The following is an 18,756-nucleotide window of genomic DNA, read 5'->3' on the forward strand; positions in this document are numbered from 1 at the left end:
TTCACTCCCTAACACAAGATGTTTTTCCCTAGCCAAAACTTGGATCACCAAACAAAGCCTCATTCTGAACCCAGGTAAAACAAAACTACTACTCTTTAGATTCCACAGATCCATACCTCACTCTGATAGTTTCATCATCTCCTCTAATAACAATACCACAATCACCCCCACAAATCATACCAAGCTGCTAGGGGTTGAAACAGATAATCACCTTAGATTTGACTTACATATTTGCATAACCATAAAAAAATAAATAAAAAACTTGATCTACTCTATCGCAATAAAACATTTCTTGATGACCACTCCAAAGTTACAATAGCCAGGACTCACCTATTATCCACCTTACTGTATACCTCCCCCATGCTTACAAATCTCTGCAAATCTGACCTAAACAAACTTGACAGTTGTTATAATTAGATAGCCAAATTCACTACAACCTCACCCATCAGAACGCACCACTACGACTGTCTATAAAAACTCAGTTGACTAGAACTACCATTACTACTTCGACTCAATCAACTATCATTAGCCCCCAAAATAATACATAATTCTAATAACACGCCAGCCCTACAAAATCTTCTTCAACCTTACACAACTACCAAGCCCTTATGATCTAGCACACAAAACCTCCTCAAAGTAACCAAATATAACAATGAGGCTGGTAAGTCTGTCTATAGCCACTATATATCAAAGACCTGGAACTCCCTTCCTGCCCATATAACTGACAGCAAATCCCTGACCCAGTTCAAGAAACTAGGCAAAACCCATTTCATGAATAACTGACTGCTCCTGCATCCCCCCTGGCTAATATCTCATTTTGAAATTTCTCCTAACTTAATTAAGGCAGTCAAACTAACCATTTCAAAACACTGTACCCAATTAAGACTGTTAAACAATTGCACATCCTGACTCTCTGGGGGCTATTGTAAACTACCCCAGGAATGTTGTGCTTTCCACTATCTTCTAAAGTTAATACCATATAGTACCAGGAGTAGGTATCCTAACTTTTAAGACATATTGTATATCAAATTGTTGTCCTTCACATCTATATCTAGAAACAGTTGCTCTCATGGAGCCTTTCTTCTTCTCTCTTTCTTTCCTTTAATAGTAAACTACTCCAGGAATGTCATGCTTTGTAATATCTTCTAAAAGTAATACTATATAGTAGCAAATGAGTGTATCCTATGTTCTAAGAAATATTGTATGTCAAAGTCCTGCCTTTACCTTTTTGTCTGTAATAAACTGTTCTCTTGGAGCTTTTCTCCCCAGGCCTCCACTGAAAACAGACTTGTATCCAGTTGGACTCTCCCGGTGAACAAATGTAAAATAAAATAAATAATAAATGCATGTATAATAATACACAATTTGTAAAGAAGTGTGAGACAGCAGGGCAATATTTACTTAATACAAATGAGATGGCAGAAGAAATAGCAGTACCATATTTACATTTATAAGCATTTAGAGTTTTCTGTAACTAGTTGGTTCACAGTATGCTTATACAATTTTTATGATTTGGGAGATTGCATGTTTACAGAAGAGAGCTGAGATTATACTTTTCAGAAGAATCATTATTAAAGAGAGGTGGAGGGCAGTCGACAGTATAGAAGATGGAAAGTGTGATGGGAAGATGAGATGAGAAGAGAGAATAGTAACAGAGAAACAGAAAGCAGAGAAGATGACGTGAAAAACAGAAAGTATGATGTTGCATCACGTGTGATACAAATGTAGAGCCAGGGTTGAGTACAAAAGTGTTTAGTGTGTGTTTAAACAAGTGAGTGCTAGCTATCAGTCTAAAATCCATGGGGATATTGTTCCAAACTTTGGCTACTGAGTTTAAGTATGGAGAGTATCAGATGGGACTTTTTAGGTTTATACAATTACAAGAAGTTGTTGTTCTGAGGATGAAGGGAAGGTTAGGTAGGTAGTGATTAATAACAGGGATAACAGCAGGAACAAGCTAAGAGGTTGTATATCATTTTATGTGCCTGAAGAAGCTGGGTATGTTTCAAAAGAGGTAGCTCAAGCCAGTTTAAGGATTTGAGTGCAATGCAATGATGGGAACTTTTTGGCTGATTTACTGGAAACCTAGCCACTTTGTTATAACATAGTTCTAGTTTTAACTTTAGATTGAACAGTAGATTAGTTAGAAAGGGAGAAGCATAGACTAAGTAAGGAAGAAAGAGATATAAGCTAGCAAGGGTAGCTCTGGATGGGTTGGTGAGAAATGTCTTTGATCTATAAAGCATTCCATGTTTTTACTGTGTCTTTGTATGGAATTTTGAATATGTAGGTCAAATTGAATTTGTCAGTTGGGAAATAAGGAGTAAAACATGTTTATTACAAAGCAAAATGACAAATGATAAAAGTGCCAAGGCAGAGGTCTTCTCAAACCACGTGTAGCACTCCCAATGTCGTATAAGCAGTACACCTTTTAGAGGGCTCATTTGATCCATTGTATAATCTTATGGGGCTGTAACCAGATGTAGAAAAAGGACTGAATGAGTGGTCAGATATATTTGTCTGGTGAGGGAGGAGATTTACTTTGAAGATGAAATCAATACATATGCATTGCACTTGTGGAAAGAGAAGACATCTTATCTACCATCTATTAGAATGTTCAATCAGTTCTTTCTTTTTCTCTCCCAAGCAGCATTTCACCAATTCTTTACTCCAAGAACTGTGAACCCAATAGAGCAGGTCTGGTCGATGATAACAACAGAGGGGATGGAACAAAGAAGATGGTCAGCAAGCATGGAAAAAAACACTGGAAAAAGATGAGCAAAGCCACAGAATACAAACAGCAAACCAGGGCTTGATAGAAGAACCTAAAAAGTACAACAAAATAAGAACAACCAGTCAAAAGGAGGGATAGATCATTTACAAATTTCTGAGGAAAGGGATACAAAAACATCATAGATCTAAATGTTTTAGAAGAAACACCAGGCAATGCAGACACAACGGTCAACCAACGTGCTGCATACTGAATTAAGGGTGAGTGGAAAACTTATACTACTCACTTTATAGAAGTACTTGATAACAGGGCAGTAACAAATATAGGTCACACAATCAGCACAGGAGAGAACAAGGAATGAGCTGTAAGGATTACTCTGAAAGGGGCAGTTAACAACGAATACAGCAATCAGCTGTTAAAAATCAGAACTGAAAATGGCAGTTTATGGAGGATAAAGGGGAAGGAGTCTAAGAACTACAACAACCATTTAAATGGGGAAAGCAAGAAAAGAAAGAGAGGACAAAAAGAGAGAGACAGGCAGCAACATATGGCAGGCAGGAGGAAGAAAAAAATATACAAACACACTGATAGGTGTAGGTACACACTATACCCAAGGGTAGTTAGTGCAGGTGAGCATCAGTCTAACCCAAGGGGTTGGGGATGAGAATTTTAAAAGTCATGAAACCCAATCAAGAGAAGTAGAATTATCAAAAAATATATCAAAGAAGTGGTTTATATCTGCATGCTACATTAGATAACATTAAAGGTGCGGAAACTAGAAAAAGTGACAAAAAGAAAAGAGGCTACCAAGTAGGGGTGGCAGGTCACATGGAAAGGAATATTAGTACAAGAAGAAAGAGTAAGGAAGAGTGAAAAAGTACAGTACTTAGTATGGGAGAGGGAAATAGTAGGGTAGAAATGGAAACTCGGAAACATATAGGACAGCAACAGTAATCCAGGTTCAAATGGAATGTATTGGGAGGTACTACAATGTAACAATAAATCCAGACCTGGACAGAAAAGGGGGGAAGAATACTTCAGAATAGTTAATGCAGTGTTTCTATATTTATTAATTTATTGTTTGGTTATTTATCCAGATACTGGTTTGATCCAAAATGAACCAACTTTAGCTACTTCCCAGAATCAAAGGGGGAGAAAAGTTTATAAAATGTTAAGAATGAAATAGCCCCGACAAATTTGTCAATATTTTGTGCAGAGCTATAATCAAATATAAGACTCTAATGCTGTGAAAAATCGAAACTGGCCATATTGAAAGAGCCTTCATCAAAGCTTACATAGTATAGATTAAAAAAATGTGTGGTAGAAAGCTATATACAGGTAAAAGCTTAGAGTATTATCTCAAAATCTAGAAATTATGGGTTGTTTGACAGGGGCCATGAGTGTCTTGCCAATAACTTCCCTTGGGCATTACTGCCCTTTTCAAGTATTGCAAGGGATGCAAGTCTCATAGTGAATGTTAGGGTGTGTATTTAATTGTCTAAGCTATATTTGAAGGTTGACAGCGAATTGTACTACTAGACATGCAAGGGGAGCCTATGTAAGAGCAAAGGGAGGTGCTGGGGATGAATCTATCTCTTCATTTAGTTTTATTTCCTGATGTAGACTGAGCTCTCTTATTGAAGCAATGACTGCATTATTTGACTTACTGAGAAAAAGTGGGTCACAGATAGTAGTATCCCCAAGGGCATGGAAAAAAAGCTACAGGTCTCTCGTAAAGAGCCTGTATGACATGGAGTAAAGGGCTATATATATATATATATATATATATATATATATATATATATATATATATATATACAAAGTTATGGAGAATTAACAAAAGAGCAAATTATCATCACCAATATTAGATTCATGCAAAGAATGAGGTAAAAGACATAATTAGAAATAACATACTTTTATCTAATAAAAATGCACTAATGAAGTGACATAGTGCTATCATCTCCAAATCACATCTATAATGCAATGAGTTTTGAGCTGCAGTCAGTCTGGGCTGACAGATCATGTTCACAGAACATCAACACTGCCACACTGAAAAAAGATAACTGGGGGCACAAGACCCAGGATAAAAAAGTGCCCAATCCTGGTAGGCACACTGGTGCCAGGACTGGAAAAAATGACAGTGTAGAATCCACAAAATGCAGAAATATTCCTACAATGGAGCCAGGCGAGGCTCAGGAGGAGGATGGCCCCCTTGTTGTAGAAGGAAGCAGCAGTGCACAAAAAGGGCAAAAATTGATTGGCCAAAAAAGAGCCATAAAGATGATACAGTGGACTATTGAGGATAAGAAAGAAATTATGTATTGTTATTATTATGCAAGAAGGCCAGAATTTCTGGATACAAGATATACAAAATGATTAAGAGAGAAATTAGAGGAAAGAAAAATACTTTCGCAGGAAAATCTGTCAGAAGCTTCAGATCAAAAGTTGTGTTTTTTAATACAACAGATTTTTGAAAAACAGTATATAGATCAAGAAACGTTGATCTCTTTGGAAAAAGAAGCCTTTGAGGAAGTGGAAAAATATAAACAACAAAACTTAGAGATATTTGAAAAAGCTAAAAAAGAGATATGGACATGGGAAAGAAAGAGAGATTTGATATGGTGCAATATTTATGCAAAGGAGACAGCTAAGTTAACTAATATAGAGAAGGCAGTCTCAAAGGTATTCAAAGAGAAATACAGGCAAAGGCATCCAGATATGGAAAATTTCACAATAAAAAGATTAATAACACAAAAACATAATGTAGAAAAGACGATTAGTAAAGTAAAGGTTAAAGAAATAGAAGCTGAAGTTATGGAGTGCCTGCAAAGTGAAGGATTTAATGTAGAAGGTCTAAACAGACTACATCACAGTATGCTGGAGTGAGTCCCCAGAATAAGGAAAAGCAAGAAGATCAGGAAACATGTGAAGAAGAAATATGGACAGGGGAAAGGAAAAGAGATTTAATATGGTGTAATATTTATGCAAAGGAGAAAGCAAAACTAACTAATCCAAAAAGAACAGCACCAAAGATATTTGAAGAAAAATATAGGCAAAGGAATTCGGTTATGGAAAACTTTACAATACAAAAAGTAAGAAGACTAAGAGGAAAAGTAGAAAAAGAGATGAGTAATGGAGAAGTCAAAGAAATAGAAATTGAAGTAATGGAACAGCTGCAAAGAGAATGATTCAGTGTAGAAAATCAAATGCAGAAAGCACCACAACAGGATAGAGCAATGGATATCCAAATTAAGGGGAAACCAGTGGAACAGGAAGTAACTGGTCAGGTGCTATATCAAGATATTTTGGAGCCTTCCACAAGAAACCAGTATAAACATTCATTTGAAGCTAGACAGCAAGGAAAGAAACAGGAAACTGTGGAAACTCTGATGCAGTCAATGTTGAGGAGTGATAGGCCAGTGAGTTCCCATATGACAAAACAACAGAAGACACAGGATGAAATTGAAAAAAATGTGCCACAGGAAGATGCTATAGAACTTTCTATAGAATGCCCACAGGAAATAGAAAACAAGGGATGTACCCTCAGTATGGAAGAAAATGAGTTAAGAGAAGAGTTGCTTGATTTAATAGACAAAGATAGATATATCAAGATCAATGAGTGAAATAGACTGCAGAAGGTTAATAAAACCCCAAAAGTCAGAAGCTTGATAAAACAAATGAACACAGTAATTAGGACTGTCCATAGAGACACATGCGATATAACAGAAGGAAACAGAATATATTACTGTGCTGCTAAATTAATAACTGATAAAGTTCTACCACAGGAACATAGGGTAGTGAGGGAAAAGAGGGGGCAACAGCGAATACCATCATGGAAATATCGAATAGAGAAAACTATAAAACAGCCAAAACAAGATGTATCATTGTTAGAAGATTATAGAAGAGGGAACAGATCAATGAAAATATTAAGAAAGATGTGATAAAAGCAATGCGTGGTATTAGAACAGACCAGGATCTATTATGCACTATTGATGATAACAAACTAAAAATTACAAAACAGGTGAGTAAAACACAAAATAAACAAATTATTGATGACCCAAAAATGTTTTATAGAGAACTGGGAAATAAGATAAAAGGAATAGATAGACCGCCAAAAAAAGAGGAAATGGATACATTTTGGAGAAGTATCTATGAAGATCCTGTGGAACATAACAAAGATGCTAAATGGATAGAAGAAGTAAAAGAGAGAATAAGAAGTTTAAAGGTATAAGATATGAAATGTGATGAAATAACAACTAGAGAGATTGAAATAAAGTTAAGAAAAGCCTCTAACTGGAAAACCCCAGGCCCAGATGCAGTACCTAACTTTTGGCTTAAAGTATTAACTTCTTTGCACGATGATTTAGCCATGAGTAAGAACTATTTATATATGCACCCCAAACACACACCGCACTGGTTAACAACAGGAAAAAAAATGCTCTTACTTAAGAGTGAACCTGCAAGCTACCCTAAAAATTATAGACCAATAACTTGTCTTCAGACAACATACAAACTATACACGGGAATTGACGCTGACAGAGTTTATAGTCATTTAGAAGAAAACTCAATTATGGCAGTAGAACAAAAGGGCAATAAATGAAAGTCATATGGATCAAAGGACCATTTGTTGTTAAACAAAGTTATAGTGGAGAATTGTAAGAAGGGGAAGAACCTAAGTATGGCATGGATTGACTACAAAAAAAATTTGATAGTATCCCACATTCATGGATAAAAGAGTGCATAAAAATGTATAAAATACACCCTACACTGATTGATTAAATTACAGTAACCATGAAACAGTGGCAGATCACTTTGCAATTAAGCCATGATAAAGGACAGATTATTATCCCAGGGATAAAAATTCAAAGGGGAATATTCCAGGGCGACTATCTGTCACCCTTGTTATTCTGCCTTGACTTTAACCCATTAAGCTGCTTACTTAGCCTAGGCCATGGCTACAATTTGGCTTCTAGAAAACAACAAAGTCTAATGACTTCTCATCTTCTCTTTGTTGATGATTTAAAATTGTATAGCTCATCAGATGAGGAATTGAAAGCACAGCTGTAGGTTGTCAAAACTTTTTCAGATGATATCGGAATGTCATTTGGCCTTGATTAATGTGCAAAAGCAACCTTTAAAAAAGAAAAATTGCAGCACCAGGAAAACATCAGTTTGGGACAAGAATGTGATATAAAAGAGGGGGTGTATAAATACATGGGAATAGATGAAGGATCAGCAATAAAACACGAACAAATGCGAATAAGGCTTAGTAAGGAGTACTTTAGAAGACTTAAATTAATCCTGAAAACAGCATTGACACCTAGGAGCAAGATCCAAGCTATAAATCAATTTGCTCTTCCTGACCTAACTTATAGTTTTGGACTGATTGACTGGCCCCAAAAAGTGTTGGATAGATTGGATATCAAAACAAGAAGGATGCTTCATGCTCACCAAATGATTTATAAAAATCAGTGTATACCAAGATTATATATCCCCCATTCTGAAGGAGGGATGGGTCTCCTTGAAATTGATTACATGTATAGATCTGCAATCGTGGGACTCCACACATATCTATTGACCTCATAAGATCCAAATGTGGTGAAAGTTTTGAAACATGAGGAGAATAAATCTAAGATGACATCTCTGCTTAATTTAGCATATCGACGTCAAGCAGGAATGGAAATCAAATCAGAAGTGTATAAAAACCAGGCAGCAACTGAATGTGCTAAAAAAAAAGAAAGACTATAAGGTGAATGTAAGGTAAAGGATCAGATGAGAAAGCAAGAAATGTGGAAAAAACATAAATATAGTTGCAAGTATAAAAAAACTTCTGAAAGAGCCTCATGTTGATCAAGAACAAATGCAGTAATGGTTAAGCAGAGGTGAATTTACATCAAGAAATGAAAGGTTAATGTTGGCAGCCCAAGATAGTGGGCTGCGTACACACTGGTTTACTAAGTCCATTGAACATGTGGGAGAAACAGGCATATGTAGGTTTGTGGAACCGAGTTGGAAACAGTTGGAAACAGTCACACACCTTATTGCTGGTTGCAATGCTCTAATGGCAGAGGGACTGTATACTGAAAGGTATAATAACGTGACGAGATTGTTACACTGGAGATTGCACAAACATTATGGTATCAAAGTGGCTGAAAAACATTGAAAACATGAGCCACAGAGAATCATAGAAAATGATGAAGTTTACATCACATGGGATCCCCCAATACCAACAGTCCAAAAGATAGATGCTAGAAAACCAGACATAGTGATCCAAGAAAATAAGACAAAAGTAGCATTGATCATTGAGATTGCCACACCTAGTGACTATAGTGTCTTATGTACAGAGAGACACAAAGTCATAAATACCTTGATCTGCAGGCAGAAATGAGAGCCATGTGGAAGAAGATACCCAGACAGTTCCAATAGTAGTAAGAGCAACTGCTCTTATAAACAAGAATTTACAATCATATTTAGATATGTTACCAATTCATGTAACACCATATGAACTGCAGAAGGAGTCATTGCTGGGCACATTGTGGGTACTGCGAAGAGCACTTTTGGCTAACATCAAACAGTGAAATAATACTAATTTCATGAACTTTAATCGTTCTCTGACTTAGGAATGGGGTCCGTTCACATCATGGTATTAGAAATCCAAAAGACTTGGAGAAATCAAAAAAGAATATAAGGTGAAGGACCACATGAGAATGCAAGAAATGTGGAAAAAACATAAATATAGTTGCAAGTATAGAAAACTTCTGGAAGAGCCTCATGTTGATCAAGAACAAATGCAGGAATGGTTAAGGAGAGGCAAATTCAAACCAAGAAATGAAAGGTTAATATTGGCAGCCCAAGATAGTGGGGTATTTACACGCTGGTTTACAAATTCCATTGAACATCTGGGAGAAACAGACAAATGTAGGTTTTGTAAAACCAAATTGGAAACAGTCATACACCTTGTTGGTGGTTGCGACACACTAATGACAGAGGGACTATATACTGAAAGGCATAGTAATGTGGCCAGACTGTTACACTGGAGATTGTGCAAACATTATGGTATCAATGTGGATGAAAAACACTGGAAACATGAGCTACAAAGCAACATAGAAAATGAAGTTTATATCACATGGGATCACCCATTACTGACAGTTCTAAAGATAGATGCTAGAAAACCACATATAGTGGTCCAAAAAAAGAAGACAAAAGTAGCATTGATCATCAAAATCACCACACCCTGTGACAACAGTGTCTTGCGTACAGAGAGACACAAAGTCATAAAATACCAAGATCTGTAGGCAGAAATGAGAGCCATGTGGAAGAAAGATACCCAGACAGTTCCAATTGTAGTAGGAGCAATGGGGGTCTTATAAAAAAGAATCTACAATTGTATTTAGATATGTTACCAATACATGTAACCCCATATGAATTGCAGAAGGAGTCATTACTGGGCACATTGCGGGTGCTGTGAAGAGCACTTTTGGCTGACATCAAAGAGTGAAACAATACTAATTTCATGAACTTTAACCGTACTTTGACTTAGGAATGGGGGTCCATTCCCATCATGGTATTAGATACCCAAATGACTTGGAGAAATTAAAAATAAAAGCATACATGTATAGATCTGCAATCGTGGGACTCCACACATATTTGCTGACCTCACAAGACCCAAACATAGTGAAAGTTTCAAAACATGAGGAGAATAAATCTAAGATGACTTCTCTGCTTAATCTAGCAGAAGCATATTAGTGTCAAACAGGAATGGAAATCAAACTAGAAGTAGATAAAAATCAGGAGCAACTGAATGTGCCAAAAAACAAAAGAAAAAATATCAGGTGAAGGACCAGATGAGAAGGCAAGAAATTTGGAAAATGCATAAATATAGTTGTAAGTATAGAAAACATCTAGAAGAACCTGTTCTCCCTTTTTTGTATCAGTGTTAGCATTTCTTGCTGGATAGTAAGGCTTTTTACCTATGCTACTTATCCATAGCTCTCATGCACGACTAAGAGCTAATTAGTAATTAGTACCTTTATGCTTACTAGGTTGTGTATTCTTTTTATTTCTTTTTCCCCTTTATGTTATTAGCTTGCTGATTTAAATTAACACAGCAGGATCCTCGTAGGCAAGCAGTCTCCCCAGCCGTTAAACTATTTATTTTAATGAGCTTTATGAAACTCTCGCCCCCAGCGCTTCAACCCTCAGGGTATGCTGCAGTCTGGATTCTTATTATCTAAAGGGCTGTTTAACTCAAACGCCTCTTAGTGGTCTGGCCTAGATGTTACTGAGTTCTACTCATAGTTTACAGGTTAGATTATTACTATTTGACTTTATGAGCCATTGTTCTTAAATTATGTGCTACCACTTTGTTATCTAGACTACTGTTAAAGTGCCAGGACTCGTATAGAAGCACATATACAGGTTAATTTGTATAAAATATCTTAGAGTATGTCTAGTTACATTATATCCTAGCTGGCTTTTTATCTCTGGTTATTTAGATATTTCCTAATTGCTATTCTGAAAACTACTCATGATTATTTATGATTATTTAGATACTGATATTAGATATGATTATTTAGATATTGCCTAATTGCTATTCTGAAAACTTTTTGCAAATAGTGTATATAACTATATCTGTCTAAAACTGCCTTTGCTTTAATTATACATGGATATCCATTGAGCAGTTTTCTTAACCTTTTCCTTCTCTACTTCCTTTAAGCGTGCAGCCCTCCTGCCAGTGTAAAACCCCCAGCTTCGGTGTCCTGCTGTCTACCTGAGGCCCAGAGATAGACCAAACTTCTGTAAAGTGTCTGATACCTCCTCCTGAGCTTGAAAAGAGCCATTGTCTTCCCTATGCTGTACTGCCTTGGGAAGCAGGAATAGTTATTTGGAAGTATGTACAAAATACTCTTACCTTCTTAACTGCAACAAACTCCTGTCTTATTTTGTTTAAGTGAACGCTCCCTGCAGGACAATCAGCAACCATAGTCTCTTATTATATTACCTCCTGCCAGTGTTAACCCCCTTCCAAATTGTCTCTTATAGTTACATTCCCTATACCCTCCTTAGCTTCTCTGCTAAAACTCTCCCCCTGCTTTTAATTCTATTTATTCTTCTCTCCTCTCCTCTCCCATCCCCTAATCTTTCTAAACCCCCCCTTTGGGTAAACTCTATTTACATTACCAAGAGTGACCATTAGAGGGCAGCAGTACAACATTATTACCCATTAGTTACTTTGTTTCCATAATTTAGCCCTTAAACCATATTTTGTCTTCTACTTGCCTCTGATACTCCCTGTACCTATTCCTTTGCCTCTGAAACCACCCTTAGTCAGCTCTCCTTTCCCTCTGCTATTTTAGTCCCTGACCTCCTACATTCCTTACATTGGACTTACTTCCCAGCTTACTGATTATTTTCCCTCTAAACCTGTCTTCTTAGTTTGAACCCACTCCAGTCGCCCTGCAGGCTCACTCTGCTCCCCTACCCTACCCCAATTCCCATCCCCCAGTGGCCCTTAACTTATACTTCCTAAACCACACCCTCCCTCCCATCCTACCAATGAAATACTCCAACCACCTACTCCACTTAGCTACAACTCTCCTCTTCTAACTCTCTCAAGTGTCACTACTTAAAGTGGTTTTCAATATCTTACACCATTACCAGTTCCCTCTCCTTAAAGTCTCTCCCACACTTACTATTTATTTTATTATCTTATCCCAGTCTAACCTCCATTGTATTTGCATAGGTAACAGTAACAAAATGCAGACTACAACTAAAGTTATCCTAATCAACTTAATACTAATAGCCACACTTATACCTGCCCTCACCTCAGCCTATCTCCTAACCTGTTTTGAAAAGGTGAATTACTACCACCTTAACTACTCTCTAAAACAAACAGCCATTCACAATATTACCCTCACCCATATTCACATAAACATTACCTCCACTCCCTGCTAGCCAAGTTCCATTGACTCACACACATTAAGTAGGATAACATCTTAGTAAGGAAAGTGAAATATCAAGCTAGCTATACATATAACCCATTTTCTAGGCTAAAGAACCCCACCTTAACAAATGGTGACATCCACCCAAATCCCGGCCCAACCAATGCCTCCACAGTAAATATTCACTGCACCACACCTTCAACCCTTCCAACCCAGACCAGACTCTCCAACTCTTTACTAATAGGACATCTCAATATACGCAGGATTAACAACAAAGTTGCCCATTTCCATTCCCTCCTTGATATTCATTCCTTTGACATCTTTTGCCTTACAGAAACTTGGTTAAAACCTGGAACTAAGGATAACGAAATAATCCCCCAGGCTATAACATATTGAGACAAGACCACATAAAACGTAAGGGTGGGGGAGTATCACTTCTATTTAAAAATGGGCTACAGATCTCCTCTATAACTTATAACCCACCTCAGGACAGTAAGGCTGAAGTCCTCATCTCCAGACTTCAACTCAACCCTAGCAAATCCCTTTACATCATTTGTATCTACCTACCCCCCCCCCCGGCAATAACAGCAATACAATAGAAGATATTCTAAGCTGGGTGTCCTCAACTTACCCACAAGAAACAATTATACTAGGTGACTTCAATATTGATTGGAAAACTGTCAATACTAAAAACCCTTCCTCACATATTAATCTTCATGGCTTTAGTCAAACAATCACCTCCACAACCAGAATTAACAAACCAACCAAAAAAGAGAGCACCTTAGACTGGGTGCTTATTAATAAACATCCAAAAACATATAAGTTAGGAACCTTACCTGATGATGTAAGTGATCATACTCTGACTTACATTATAAGGCAAAGAATGATATTTCTAACACCCTTACTTACAGGATCTCACGAACCAAGAAACACTTTAACCCTGTACTATTCCAAAATGAACTAAATGCCTGTGACTGGAATCCTGTAAAAATTCTCCCACTTGAAGAGGCTGTTAAATATTTTAACACAAAATGTTTAGCAATCCTCGATGAGCACGCACCTAAAAGATCTATTAGAATGAAGTCCAAACCAGCCCTCTGGCTTTCAAAAGAAACCAGACAGAAAATTCTGCTTAGGAACAAATTGGAGAGCTACCAGAACTACCCCTGAACAACAAACATTTAGACAGTTAAGAAATATAACAAAAAAAGCAATACTCACTGACAAAAATAACTACTATTGTTTATTTGTTTGTGTCTTTCGGCTTTTCCCGGTTAGGGGTCGCCACAGTGGAACTCCGGTCTGCTAATGATTGGCAGTAGATTTTTACGCACTGGCTTGCCGGGCCTAACACACAACCTTCAACGAAGGAACGGCCATTCACGCATGTCGCTACACAGAAGACGCTCTAACTGAGAATCGAACGGGCAATGTCTAACTGTGAGGTGACAATGCTACCGCAGCACCACCACTGCAGTAAAAAGCAAACACACCAAAATAATTCACAGAAATTTTGGACTAGCATAAATAGACTCCTTCACCCTGGCCACTCTAGTACTCCATCCCCTCTAGGCGCTGATCATAATACCCCACATCAAACTGCCAACACCTTCAACACCTACTTCACAGAGACCTTACAATCTCTAGCCAGCCAGCTTTCCACTGACAACTCAAGTCTCCCTACCTCTATACCTGGATCTCTACCAGCATTCCAATTTCAACCCATCTCTACCACTCTCATCTACAAAATTATCCTAAAACTTAAGCCTTATACTCCTTCAGCAGACCAATTACCTTCTGAATACTAGTAAAAAGCAGTCAAAGTAGTTGCCTTTCCTATATCCGTCCTTATAAACAGAACCATTAATGAGGGAACCATCCCAGACATCTGGAAAATCTCCTACATTATCCCCCTACATAAAGGTTTTAAATCTAACGATTACTCCAACTACAGGCCTATAGCTCTACTATCACCCTTAGCAAAAGTCATGGAAAAATGCATTCACCATCAGCTATTAGACCACTTAACTAAACACAACATACTGGCTAAATGCCAGCATGGCTTTAGGCCATTTTATAGTACCACCACCGCACATCTGTGTTTCACTGAGTCCATTAATAGAAACCGTAATAACAATATCCTCTCTTCTGCACTCTTCATCGATCTTTCAAAAGCTTTTGACATGGTAAACCACCCCTGCTTATAAATACATTTGAATCTCTTTCTCTAGACACCCAAGCTGTTCTATGGTTTAAGTCCTACCTCAACAATAGGCAACAGGCAGTTCTCTGGGAGAACAAACTATCATCCCAACTGCCAGTCACCCTTGGAGTCCCTCAGGGCTCCATTCCAGGACTTCTTCTTTTCTCATTATTCATCAATGACCTTAATGTAGCAATCCCTCAAGCCACCTGCATACAATATGCTGATGATTCTACACTCATATGTTCTGCCAATTCCACTTCAGAACTACATTCACTGACTCAGAAGGTATTCAACTCAGTAGAGGCTTGGTTCTTGAAATGCTGCCTCCTTTTGAACGCCAAAAAAACTAAGCTCTTACTCTTTACACCTACCAGTAGGTCCTCCCCTATAGATTTCTCAATCAAATCCAACATCGGCACCCTTATATCCCCCAACTGTACCACCAAACTGTTAGGAGTCACAATCAACAATAACCTCAACTTTGATAGCCATATAAATAACACCATACAAACGGTAAACAGAAAAATGGGCTCCTTATATAGAATCAAACCCTTCTTAACTCCAACAGCTAGAACCACTATTGCCCACTCTCATTTAATCTCAACTCTTATTTATGCCTCACCTATATATACTAACCTAAAAAATATAATCTTCTCAAACTAGCCAACTCCTACAACAATATTGCCAGATTTGCCACTGGTAATGCATTTCAAACTCACCACTGACAGAATTTAAAGCAGCTAGATTGGCTTGAACTACAAAACATTCTGATATTTTCCCAACTTATCATTGCCCATAAGATCTTTTACCAACAAAAAAATACTCTGATACTCTCTAACCTTATTACCCCCTATAATAATCTCAATTCCCTATGCTATTCTAGCAAACTGCTTGCTAGCATAAGCAAGTCCAATAACTTGGCAGGTGACTCCCTTTTCTCCAACACTGCTGGAAAAAACTGGAACCTTCTACCAACTGATCTAACTCTACTACTTTCACTGTCACTCTTTAAGCAAAAGCTCAAAAGACATCTTAAAACACACTGGTTATGCCCTTGCAGTAACCCTGACTAATCTTCAGCCTTCCTACTTCTATCTCTACACTCTGCCTCTTGTTACCTAATTTTATACTGCTTACCCCTCTTTAAGCAGGAACTGTCACTAGTAAGATTAATATAACTTCCAGTATTTATTTAATCTATCAAGGAACTTTAAATTACCTCAGATATCATGTTGTAAAATGACTTATATTATCCTTTATCTCAATCCTTGTTAGTGTAAGTTCTTCTCATTAAGATTCCTTTTTTTGTATTTTAATTTCCTTTCTACTTTCTTTGTTATATAACTTTATATGATATTTTTTGTGCTACTTTTGGAGCTTTTCTTCCCAGGCCTCTACTGAAAATGGAAATATATCCAGTTAGACTTGCCCGGTAAACAAATGTAAAATAAATAAATAAATAAATAAATATTGATCAGGAATGAATACAGGAATGGTTAACGAGAGGCAAATTCAAACCAAGAGATGAAAGGTTAATATTGGCGTCCCAAGATAGTGGGTTCCAAACATGCTGGTTTACAAAGTCCATTGAACATGTGGGAGAAACAGACAAATGTAGGTTTTGTAAAACCGAATTTGAAACAGTTGCACACCTCTTTGCAGGTTGTGACATACTAATGGCTGAAGGACTGTATACTGAAAGGAATAATAATGTGGCAAGACTGTTGCACTGGGAATTGTAATACTGAAGTGGCTGATAAACACTGGAAACATGAGCCAGAAAGCATCATAGAAAATGATGAAGTTTACGTTACATGGGATCACTCATTACCAACAGTTTAAAAGATAGATGGTAGAAAATTGGATTTAGTGGTCCATGAAAAGAAGACAAATGTAGCATTGATCACTGAAGTCACCACACCCAGTAACTACAGTGTCTTGTGTGCAAAGAGACACAAAATCATAAAATATCAGGATATGCAGGCAGAAATGAGAGTAATGTGGAAGAAAGTTACCCATACAGTTCCAATAGTTGTAGGAGTAAAGGTCTTATAAAAAATAATCATATTTACCAATACATGTAACCCCATATGAATTGCAGAAGACGTCATTACTGAGCACATTGCAGTGCTGCAAAGAGCACTACTGGCTGACATCAAGGAGTGAAACAATACAAATTGCATGAACTTTAATCATACTTTGACTTAGGAATGGGGTCCATTCCCGTCATGGTATTAGAAACCAAAAAGATTTGGAAAAATTAAAAAAGCATAAAGTATCACCTGTCCACAATGGTGATATTTTGCACTGTGCAACTATAGTGCCTGAGAATCTGACCTGGCGAGTGAACATAGCCCCTTGAGATGCTGACATCAGCAGGATATTCACCTAGTAGAGTCTGGAAATTAAAATCTTTTTCCACCTCTGTCTGAAGAGAATCTATAGAGAACATCTGTGATATCTCATCTGCAAGAGTGGTGCTTGGCTCCAGATTGCCATTACATAGAAGGATGAAACTGCTATTACCTGTTCTGGTGAGAAGTACAGGCACAGATACTGGACCGGTTCCACCGCTGGAAGGTAGAAAGAGGGTACCAACTTTACATTGTAAACATTTTGTACCTGCTCTGGCATTTAACATTCTGCCTTTCAACTGTTGATGAAATTGCCTTCTGTTGTCAGGGATATGTCAGACAGATTACTGTATGTTAAATGTTTCACAGCAGCCAATAAGTTTGACTTCAGTCAGTCAGCTTGTCTAAGAAGAAGTGAAGAGTTCTCTTGGAGGTCAGGGATGTGATGAGTTCTCCTGGAAGTCAGGGACATGATGAGTTCTGGAAGTCAGGGACATGACGAGTTCAACTGGAAGTCAGGGACATGGCGAGTTCTCCTGGAAGTCAGGGATGTGATGAGTTCTCCTGGAGGTCAGGAAGCACATAGTTTAAAGCTCTGTGGACTGCAATATTTGAATAAATTGCCATAAATATTTTTGACATATATAACATTTTTATTTTAATGTTCTCTTTATTCAGAATCAGCTTTAGTACAGGTCATGGAGAGGTGGCTGCCACAATGTTCTTGACCGACAGCCATGGCTGCTACTGGGTCATCAGCAAGCACCAGTCTTCCATATCTGCAGGGTGGTGTTGATCATACTGTTGTAGGTGACCTGGCAGCTTCTATAGCCACCTTTTCAAAGGGGGCTGAAGACTCCTGTTCTGAAAGTGGTTTGGACAGCTTCTTGATTCACTCAGTGACAGTTGCAGTGGATGGTGAGGACTTCTGCACTGGCACCCAGTAATGTGTCCTTGTCTGACTTGATAGAGTCAAAATTGCTGGCAGGCCCACTCTCTGTCTCCCAGTAGCAGTTTTGTGGCTTGTAAAGACCGAGCTGAGCTGAGAGTTGAACCCTCCCAAGGATACCATAAAATATCTCTTTGTATGGCCTATAGAGTCACATAGCAGGCAGGCAAGTGGACTCCATCCATCAGGCCACCAGAGGTAACATCTTTCAAGCTGTCAGCCATGGAGGTAACTGACATCTGAGTTGATTTTATTCTCAGCCAGTCAGATGGGCCATTTGTTACCCTCCTATTCCCGATCATGGTATTTCTATTCATATGTCTTAATTTCTTAGCCCAGGAAATCTAGAAAATGCCTGTCATTTCCTAATGTGTGGTCCATTCCTTCCCATCATCGGTTTTCTACCTCTGTCTAATGTCTATGCCTGTCAGTTCCTAATGTGTGGTCCATTCCTTGCCATCATCGGTTTTCTACCTCTGTCTAATGTCTATGCCTGTCAGTTCCTAATGTGTGGTCCATTCCTTGCCATCATCGGTTTTCTACCTCTGTCTAATGTCTATGCCTCCCTTCTAATT

This window comes from Protopterus annectens, chromosome 15.part0, assembly GCF_019279795.1.
Source record: "Protopterus annectens isolate FY-2018-M chromosome 15.part0, PAN1.0, whole genome shotgun sequence".
NCBI lineage: Eukaryota > Metazoa > Chordata > Ceratodontiformes > Protopteridae > Protopterus > Protopterus annectens.